This window comes from Nycticebus coucang, chromosome 7 (assembly GCF_027406575.1).
Source record: "Nycticebus coucang isolate mNycCou1 chromosome 7, mNycCou1.pri, whole genome shotgun sequence".
Taxonomy (NCBI): domain Eukaryota; kingdom Metazoa; phylum Chordata; class Mammalia; order Primates; family Lorisidae; genus Nycticebus; species Nycticebus coucang.
In genome coordinates, this window is record NC_069786.1 from 83436581 (window position 1) to 83447066 (window position 10486).

Sequence of the window (10486 nt, forward strand, 5' to 3'; positions counted from 1 at the left end):
ACAGGTGATCTTCTGAGGTATAAGATGTTAATCACAATGCTGATATGACTGGTTTCTCAAACCCCACAGGGTGAAGACTTTAAATCTCTCTTCAGCTGTCTTAAAAGGCACTTTATACTTCTAAACTTGGCTAAGCAGAAGCTTTCCCTGGAATGCACTTGTCACTGGGATCCCTGCTGAAGTGGCTATCCACTTAGGCAATGTGCCAAAACCAGTCTCACTCTACCCGTGAGGGTTAAGGCTTTAAGGTGCTCAGTCCCTGCCTTTAGGCTGCTCAGTCACTAAATTACTAGCTCCCACCTGATCCTTGCTCTGTGACCCTGAGTACAGAGCTTGCCGGGGCAGATCTTTCACAATGGCTCCGCACAGTCCACAGCCAAACACTGTTAGCTCCATCTGGCTCAGTGGCTCAGTCTGGAGTCCTAGACAATGCCCAAAATTCTCTGCATTCCTGCCCAAGCCCTCCCAAGGCAATTCAACTGAGTGCCAAGTCCAAAAACACCAAAACAGCTCATAGGTAAGGCCTTTCCAGTTTGCAGTCTCAGTGCTACTATACTTACAGCTGCTGGCAGGATTAGAATGAACAAACACACGCAACTACTTGCCAGTTTTCCACTGCTTTTGTCCTCCTTTTGGGTCCAGAAGTCTCTTTCTGACTCCCTGTGTCCTCAAAGGGATGATTTTAGGCAGATCTCACCTGTCAGAGATGCACGGATTCTTATCTCCCTAGACTCACTGTGCCCAGTTACAAGGAAGCTGTTACTCGGCCACCATCTTGCTCGGATCCCCTGGCCTGAGTTTTTGTATCCAGTCAGCCAACCTGTGCCTCTTTAGAAGATAATTTAAGCCATTCACATTAATTTAGAATATTGAAAAACCTGGTAGAATTTTGAGTATCATGTTTTTCGAAAGTCCAGAGTACATTTTTAATCCTTTTGCCACAGTGGAAGTTAGAATTTGATCAAAAGTTTCTGAGTGAGTTTACTTTTGTGGTGGAGGATTGTGCTAGTCATTATGCAGGATAGGTCTGAGAATATCCTGGAGTGCTGGTTTAGTTATGGCAAATTTCTTCAAGATGTGAAAGTCCTTAAAGTATTTAATTTCTCCATCATAAATGAAACTCAGTTTAGCTGGATACAGCATCCTGGGTTGAAAGTTATTTTGTTTTAGGAGATTAAAAGTTGATGACCACCCTCTTCTAGCTTGAAAGGTTTCAGCAGTGAGGTCTACAGTCATTCTAATATTCTTCCCCTTGTAGGTTATGGTTTTCTTATGTGTGACTGCTTTCAGAATTTTCTTCTTCATTTTAATTTTGGTGAAGTTAATTATAATCTGCCTAGGAGATGTCTCATTTGGGTTGAGTTTTCTTTCAATTATCCCAGAGCTCTCTGTGAGAATAATCCATTTTTGCTCTCCATTTCTCCTCCTTTTTGAGAGTTTTGGAGCATTCAAAAGCTTTGTCTTCAATGTCGGAGATCCTTTCTTCTGCTTGCTCCATTCTGATAATGAGGCATTCCACTGTATTTCTCAGATCTTTGTGGGCTGCAAATTCTTGTCTCAATGTATCAAAATCTTCTGTAATTTTGTCTTTTAATTCATTGAATTCTTGAGACAACTTTTGAATTGTTCCTTGAATTTCTAATTCCAACTTTACCTCCATTTTATTAATCTTATTTGCAATCCAGATTCTGAATTTGATTTCTGACATCTCAACCATTTGATTATGAATGGATCTTCAGTTGTGTCTGCCATATTATTCCTTGGGGGAGTTGATCTATTCTGGTTATTCATGTTACTAGAGTTTTTCCACTGATTCCACCCCATGATTATTTTACACTGTTTGACTAGATGAGCAGATAAGGTGAAGTTGGGTTGGAGGGCTCCTAGAATAGTGATTAACCAGCACTGTGCCCCAGAGTTGGTGCTAGTGTCTGTACCTTTTCCCCTAGAGCTTTGCAAAGGATCCATATAGCCTAAGACACTGGGGACTTACTTGGTGTGGTGGGGCTAGGTGGCCCTGTCTTGTTTTCGGCTAGTCTCTGTCCAACCCTTGTGAATCAGTTACTCTGGGTTGAAGTCTCAGCTGTGGGGAAATACCAGGAATTAAGAGTTACTCTGGGTTGAATTCTCAACTGTGGAGAAATACCAGCAATTAAGTCACCACACCCTCCATAGGCAACAATTGGAAAAGGAAAGTCAAACCTTCCCACAACCACACACCCAGGGTACTACTTTGGATAGTCCTCGGTTGATTGGCCCAGTTCAAGAGGTCCAAATCAATTGTCTCATTCAACACCAGTCTCATGTGGGAGAGTTCAAAAGGTCTCCAGCAACTAGATAGCAGGGGTCTGCTAGCAGCTCAAGTATGACTCACTCTGGTGCTCTGTGAAGAAAGAAGGACCCACCCAGCAAATGAATAAGTCTGGGAAGTTTGATGCCTCCTTCTCCACCTTGCACCTTTGTCACACCCCCACAAGGCTGTGACCCAGTTCCCTCCAATGAGCAGATTCTTCAGAGGTTTGCACCTGCCTGAGTCACAGGGAGATCTATGTCTCCTCAGCCAGGCTGCTGGTCTCTGCCACTATCCATCAGGGGGAGGTGAGGCCTGACAACCTCGGGTGCTTAATGGAGGCTGGGGCGGTTCAGTCAGTTCCAGCTCCACCCATGATTGATGCTGCTGATGGAACAGAACAATTTTGTAGAATTTGCTTCTGTCCCAGCTATATTCCCCTGCAGATCAGATGCTGTTTGAGTTCACAGAAAATGCAACTCAGCCCTGGTCTGTGCCGCTGCCTGGAGCTGGCATGTCTGTCTCAGCTGTAGCCTGTGTTGGGGCGGAGGAGGTTAGAGCTCACACTCAGCTTTTGGTTTCTGCCTTTTCCTGCCTGCCTTTGTCTCAGCTATGATCCCCTGAGGGCCATGTGTGTCTTAGGCTCACTAAAACAGTCCTTCTGCTCAGCCCCGCCATAGGAGTATGCCATCTCTGCACACACATCTTCTATTCTCCATCCCTGCTGCACCCTGCCCAGGCAGGTACTGCCTCAGGCATACTCTTTATTCACAGGCCCTGTGTTTTTATCCCAAATCTTTTCTGCCAGTGGCTGCCACCAGAGAAGATGCCCAACTTCCTCTTATTGCCCAGAGAGTCAGGGAGTGTCTCTTTAAAATATCCCCAGGGGTGTGAGCCCTATTGTTCCTGCCACCTGCTCTGTGCCACAGGGCACCACCTCTCCTCCCATAGGGTTCTCCAAACCTCAGTTCATCATCTTCTCCTTACTCCCATGCCACAGAATCAGCACAGAACAGCAACAGCCTACACCCTGTCCACACGTCTTGAGAAAATGCCCAAGAATTTGGACTCCATAGGGGATAGGCTTCCAGACCTCAGGATAAGAGTGGAAGGGAGTGCTGGGAGTTCAGAATTGCAGATAGAGAATATATACAGTTTTATATGTTTTATGCCTGGTGGGAGAATGCCATGGCACATTTACAAGTCCTCTCTAGGGAAGGAGTTCTAGTTTTTAGAGGGTCTGTCCTATGGGATAAAATAAGAGGGGATCTGAATTCTGCTCACTTGTTTGTATACTGTGAGCCATTCTCATGGGGGAGGGGACTCCCATCTGCTTGGCATGAATGTTGTACCTATTGTTTGTTTCCTTAGGGTCGCCACTCGCCTCAGTAGGGTTGATGTGCGTTCTTCAACCTTCTCTCTTTGGTCTCCAAACTGAGACATTTCCTAAAAGCTTTAGATGCCAAGATCTTTCCAGACACAACTTCGGCCTGCTTGCCTTCTGCTACACTTTTATTATAAACACCACATAGAGAAGAAACAAAAAAATTAAACTTTGAATAATTATTTATACTGGTTTGTTACAATGACCATAAGGCTACCATTTTTAGAGCTGTATACCAGGCCCTATCCTGAACTCTTTACTAACTTTACCTTATTTCCATCCCAGTCATAACCTGTGGAGATAGGTACCAGTAGATCCTTCACATCAAGAAGAAACTTGGACTCTGTACAGCAAAGTAGAGACACAAGTTTTTGTTTCATTAGAGCTAAAACTTTAAATAGCACCAAAGCAAACAAAATCATCATCATGTTCCACAAATTCTTTATCAGGGCATTAAAATTTTTCACAATGGTTACGCTTTCTGCCAATGCAAGTGAAAATTCAGAGAAAGAGAATAAAGAGCAAAGAAAGACAATGAACTCCAAGGAGACTACTGAAGGTGAAATCTCACTCTAGCTTCTGTGGCCCTGCCAGCAAGAGACTGGTAGAATATTAAGTCTGGCCAGACAGCTGTCCGACACCTGGTGCCGCTCTGTGGCAGTTCAAAAGAAGACAAAGTCCAGCAGCCCCCCACAGTAGAGCCTTGTCACTGGGATCCCAGATGGAACATTGATAGTAGTCAGTTAATAGGCAAGGAGGCATGGAGGAGGCAGGGGATGACTGGTAGAAAGAAAAAAACGTAAATAAGGACAGTTATTTCTTTCTAATCTTCTTTTGGAAAGAATTTAAAGTGGCACTAATAGAGACACTAATTTCAAGCTTTAGCTTATAATTCATAAAATAGAGCAAGATAATGTGAATTAGAAGAAAATAAAACATAAGGCTATAGGGTCGGAAATCAGAATAATATAAACTGCATCAATTTCTAAGCAACTTTTGCAAGACCACAAATGTGACTCTAAGCTTTCTGGAACAAGGCAAAGAAAGCTCTGATTCATGCCTCAAGTCATCATTTCTCAGATAAAAACAGGTACAATTCATGGGAACAATTTGAGTAAGAAAATTAAATAATACGGGATTATAACCCAAATTCTAAAATAAATATCATACTGATATAAATCCTATAAATGACTGAATAAATAAGTAAATAGAGGAGAAAAGATAAATCTCCCATAGAAAAGAGTTCCAAATAATTTATGAAGATACAATCAAGGAGATAAAACATAACTCATTACTCCTTAAATGTGGGCTGCACATAGTGACTCCTTTTCAAAGAAAAAAAAACTTTAGAAAACTAAAAAATACTGCCTAAGTCAAGTGATGAGGTTAACACCAATCATAATAATCATGGTGATACCCTTATTATAAAGTGATAAAAATGGCACTTGATCTTTGTGGTCTGGAAACACATAGGCTCAGTCTAATCACAAGAGAAACATTCAACAAATCACAACGAGAAGTGTTCTATAAAATATATGTACAGTACTCTTCAAAACTGCTACAGACACCAAAGAAAGGAATTTGAAAACCTGTCACAGTTCAAAAAGACAAAATGTTAAGTATTTTCAATGGTATGGAGAATATAGTCATTGAAATAAAAACTGCAATCAAATAAACTCAAAGCTGGACTCAAAGAGAGAAACAGTAGTGAGAAATTCGTCCAGAACTCAGAAAGATTACAAAGTAAGGTAAAGAGCAAATAAAGAACGAGAAAGATAAGACTGAATAACTGCAATATGCATTTAATGGAAGGTTCAGAAAAAGAACAGAATGCTGGAGGGATAATGATTAAGAATTAAAGACTGAAATTCTCAGACCAAAAGCTAAATTCAAATTCTAGGTTAAAAAATTCTATACCTATTATAGTAGAATTTTGGAACTTTCTGATAAAGAAAAATCTTGGAAGAAGTCATCAAAAACAATCTACAAAAGAACTACAATTCAGCTAACAACATACTTATCAGCAATTATAGACATCAGAAGTCAACGAAGTAATCTTAACAAAATATCTTAGAGCCTGGGCGCCCAAAGCACAATGGTTAGGGTGCAAGCCATACACGGAGGCTGGCAGTTCCAACCCGGCCTGAGCCAGCTCAAACCCAGGGCCAGCTCAACAACAATTATAACTGCAACATCAACAAAAAAAAATAGCCAGGCGTTGTGGTGGGTGCCTGTAGTCCTAGCTACTTGGGAGGCTGAGGCAACAGAATCGTTTAAGCCCAAGACTTGGAGGTTGCCGTGAGCTGTGACGCCACAGCACTATATTTTGGAAAAATAACTGAATGCTATTCCTATAATTCAAAGGTAAAGGCAAAATAAAGACATTTTTAGATATAAAAAGTCAAATAGAGCTTATTATCTACAAACTTGCACACACACACACACACACACAATTATTAAAGGAGTCTGTTCCTCACCAGGATGAAAGATGAAACCAGTGAAAAAAAGCCTATTGAATAAGGGATTGCAATAAAATGAACAATGAATACATAAAATAGGTTAATAAGTTGTACAAGCTGCTGACTATGGTATCAAATGATACCTAATTATGTTTTCTTTTCTTTTTTTTTTTTTTTGAGACAGAGTCTCACTATGTCACCCTCAGTAGAGTGCTGTGGCGTCACAGCTCACAGCAACCCCACACACTTGGGCTCAAGCGATTCTCTTGCCTTGGCCTCCTGAGTAGTTGGGACCACAGGCGCCCGCCACAACACCAGGCTGTTTTATTTTATTTTATTTTATTTTATTTTATTTTATTTTATTTTATTTTATTTTATTTTATTTTATTGCAGTTGTCATTGTTGTTTTAAATGGCCCAGGTCGGTTGGAACGTGCCAGTCTCGGTGTATGCCGCTGGTGCCCTATCCACTGAGCTAGAGGGGTACTGAAACTAGGCTACTGTGTGGTGACTGTGGTGTCAGTTGCATGTTGCTGAGGATCCTGGCTCTTGAAATTCTGCTGCAGCAGACCTTCAAGATCCGCAGGGAGCCAGATGAGACCAGAAAGGTGCTAAAGGTGAAAACAGAAGCTTAGCAGGGTCGCCATGCTTTTCCCTTGGTTGTGGTGCTAGACAGGTGGGGCGGAGACCTGCTGCCTGGGAGGCTCCAGTAGCCAGAAGGGTGGGACGTCTGCTCAGGAGACACTGGCGCCTTTCTGTCTCCTCCCCTTGCACTTCTGACTGGTGAATTTCCTGTAAGTTTCCAAGGCTTGAGAGTTTATTGGATAGCTGGCTGTAACTGACAAAGACCCACCCCAAAAGTAAATACTGAGTTGGTAGTACAACCCCCTGCCACTATACATACCTGTGAGCAGAAAGCCCCAAGACAGACTTCACCGAGGGAGCAAGAGAACTTGTTCCCCACCTGGGCTCTCTCTGCTAGGAGATTTGATTTTTGTAATTTTTCTATTCTTTGTTTCTGTGAATAAATCCTGTCTTACCACTGATCTGTAGTCCTTCCATTCATTCTTCCAATCGCAGACCAAGAACCTGAAGCACCAGTATCAGTTGGACAGGAACTCATCTATGCTGGCAAGATCTTGAGCAACATTGCCCCCCATTAGGGGCTACACATCTGAGACAACAAACTTTATAAACACCAAGGTGACCAAGACCATAGCTGGCCAAGGTACCTTCAACACACCCACAGGCCTCACCCACCCCCCTGCTGCCACCCGTACACCCTCAAACTTCCTACTCCTTCCAGCAGCCCGCCTCAGGCATGTCCCATTCCTCTCCTACCATCGGAGGAGACAGGAACCTGTAGGAGAAATCAGCCTCCATCACCAGGTTCACAGAGTCCGAGTGAGGCTCTGTCTCTGTTCGGATAGCGGTGGGGCAGCGGAAGAGCGAGCACGCCAGTAACTGGCTCTGCGTGGAAGACCAGGCTGACAAATCGCGTCCACAGTCTACGTGCAGGAGCGGGTGGTGGGTGCCCTGAGAGCCACCTACAAAAACCCCCACCGAGCCCTGCAGTACCTGCTCACGGGAATTCCTGCAAGCCCCAAGGAGAACACGGTTCTGTCTGGGAGAGGCAGGTGTCCGAGAAGCCCGCCCAGAAGCTGGAGACAGCCCCCAGGAGTTCCCGTGCCAGCAGCCCCAGTTCCAGAACATGGGGCAGGTGATTGAGCAGAACCTGGCACAGCTACCCTCTCTGCTTCCAACAGCCAGGCCAGAAGAACCCTCTTCTTTTGCAGTATTAGCCAGCACCAGGAGCAGTTTATTCAGATGCTGAACGAACCCACAGCCATCCAGTGGACATCTCAAATGTGGAAGTTAAGGTGGGCACCATAGGCCAGCCCCTGCAGATGACTCACAAAAAAAATAAGCTATGGAGGGGTTGAAAACTCTCTGTTTCCCAGAAAGCCTAGTGATCCAGGCCTACTTCACATGTGGGAAAAACAAAACAAAACAAGACTATGGCTGCCAACTTCCTTCTGAGTCAGAACTTTGATGTATACATGAGTGTTTAAAAAGTAGAAAAAAATCAAAAACCTTTAAAAGGTTTAAAGGAGCTGGTCAAATAAGCTGACAAAACTGGGATGCAATTGATGGGCCTCTCTTGGCCTCTGTCCCAGCTCCCTGCAGCCAGATGGAGAGGTGACTGCTTGATTCCCCATCTCAGAAGATACCCTGAGGATGGCCTGCCCTGCCCTGTTCCACAGTGAGGGGAAAATGGAGCCCCACACTTTGATCCTTCATTGGAGTGGCCCAAATCTTTCCATCTGGGTCAGCTCTAAAAGGCCCAAGGACCCCTCCCCAGTCTGCTATTGGTTTCCATCCTGGAGAAGGGATAACAACAGCTCAATGCCAAAGCCACACTTACCCCAGAATAGAACCATGTCTCTGATAATGGTTTTGAAGTGAATTAGTTTTTTTAAAAAAACCTGAAACTAAAAGCCTTGATAGTAATAACATCATAGAAATGAATCTGTATCTATTAGTAGTTCCAAAAATGTAAATGGATTAAAATACCTAAAAGAGAAAGAACTATTAGATTTGACTTTAAAAGTATACTCCGCTATAGCCTACTGACAAGTCTTAAGTAAAACGAAGTATTGAAAGTAATGAGATTAACAAGATTTACAGGAATATACTAAGGTAAAGTAAGCTGGAATATCAATATTAGTATTAGGTAAAGTAAAATATAAGGAAAGGGTTTTACAAGGATAAATTTTAAGAGGGACATAATAACATGAGCATAAAATAACATTAACTTGTATGTTTCTGTATCAGAGTAATTTAAGCTATGCTACAGAAATAAATTACACTGGTTTTACAAGAAACGGTTTATTTCTTACTTAACACGAAGTCCTAGGCAAGTTTCATAGCTCTGCAGACCAGAAGTCCTCCTGGTGACTCAGAAATCCTGGCAGTTTCAGACTTATAGGTCAATCATCTCAACATCCAGCTTCCTTGGTTGCCAAGGCAGGGGAACAAATGAGCTAAGTATTCTTCAGGGTTTTTTCATTACTTTAGCTCAGAAGTGACACATATGACTTCCACTAACAGGAAGTTGACCAGGATTTGTCACATGACATGACCCAGTTGCTAAGGGTTGGCAGTTGTAATAAAGCACATACTTGTTCAGTAAGCATTAAATGTCTGTCACAACAACTAACAAAATATTCTTGAAATTCATAATGTAAATTTGGACAATAATAGAAAGGAAAATTAACAAAAAGATTACAATGAAAGAGTTTTAATCTATTTCTATTAGAGAAGCAGAGATGGAAACAAAAATTATAATGTATGTTAGTTTCAGATAAACACATATACAGTGAAATAGGTTTTTTTAAATGTACAGAAATCCAATCAGAATTTTTATAAGACTAGATCACTTCTCAGAAAGAAGTAAGGGAACCAGAATTAGGAGGCTTCAACATTATTTGTAATATTTTATTCTGAAAAATATCTAAAGTATTTTAAAATGTTAATATTTGTTCAGGCTTTATACTAGTTACATGATACTAGTTATATTATTCTCCATTATTTTCTATATATTAGAAATAGTTCATATTAATTTTTAAAAGAATATAAACATAGCTGCAATAATTTCCTATGATATGTAACAAATTATCTTAAATGGCTTAAAGCACTATATTTATTATCTCATGGTTTCCCTGGGTCAAAAGTCAGGGAATGGCTTAGTTGGTGACCAGACTCTCAAAAGGTTGCAATCATCGTTTCGGCCATCTGGCATCTCATCTGAGGACCTGAATCTTCTTCTGGAGTCCCTGTTGTCAGAATTCAACTCATGATAACTTGCTTCTTTAAGTTCAGCAGGGGAATCTTTGACTTTAGTCAGCTAAGTTGTATAAAAGGTAACATAATCATTATCTTTGACATATAATACAATCTAATTAAAAGGCTTACTAATATTCATAAGTCCTTCCCACACTCAAGCAGAGGCAACATAAGAGAAAATTTGTTCCATCTGTCTTTGAATTGGGACATCAGTCTTCTCGCCTTTAGACTGAAACTTACACCACCAGCTCTCATGGGTCTGGGGGCTTTGGGCTCAGACTGCAACTATACCATCAACAACTTCCCAACTACAGATTCTAGAGCTTCTTAGCCTCCATAATCATGTGAGCAAATTCTTATAGTAAAGGAAGTAGTTTATTAGATATAGTTCATTAAAGTTATTAGTTTATTAGATATATGTAGATATAATTTGTATCTGTCCATTGATATATGTAAATCGTACTGATTCTGTTTCTCTGGAAAACCCAGGCTAATACAGAAGAGTAAA

At 41.6% G+C, this 10486-nt stretch overlaps 1 pseudogene; it reads left to right on the forward strand.

The window, feature by feature from the left end:
- Window positions 1-6659: 6659 nt before the first annotated feature.
- On the forward strand, window positions 6660-8204 carry LOC128589740 (UV excision repair protein RAD23 homolog A-like; annotated as a pseudogene).
- Window positions 8205-10486: the final 2282 nt, after the last annotated feature.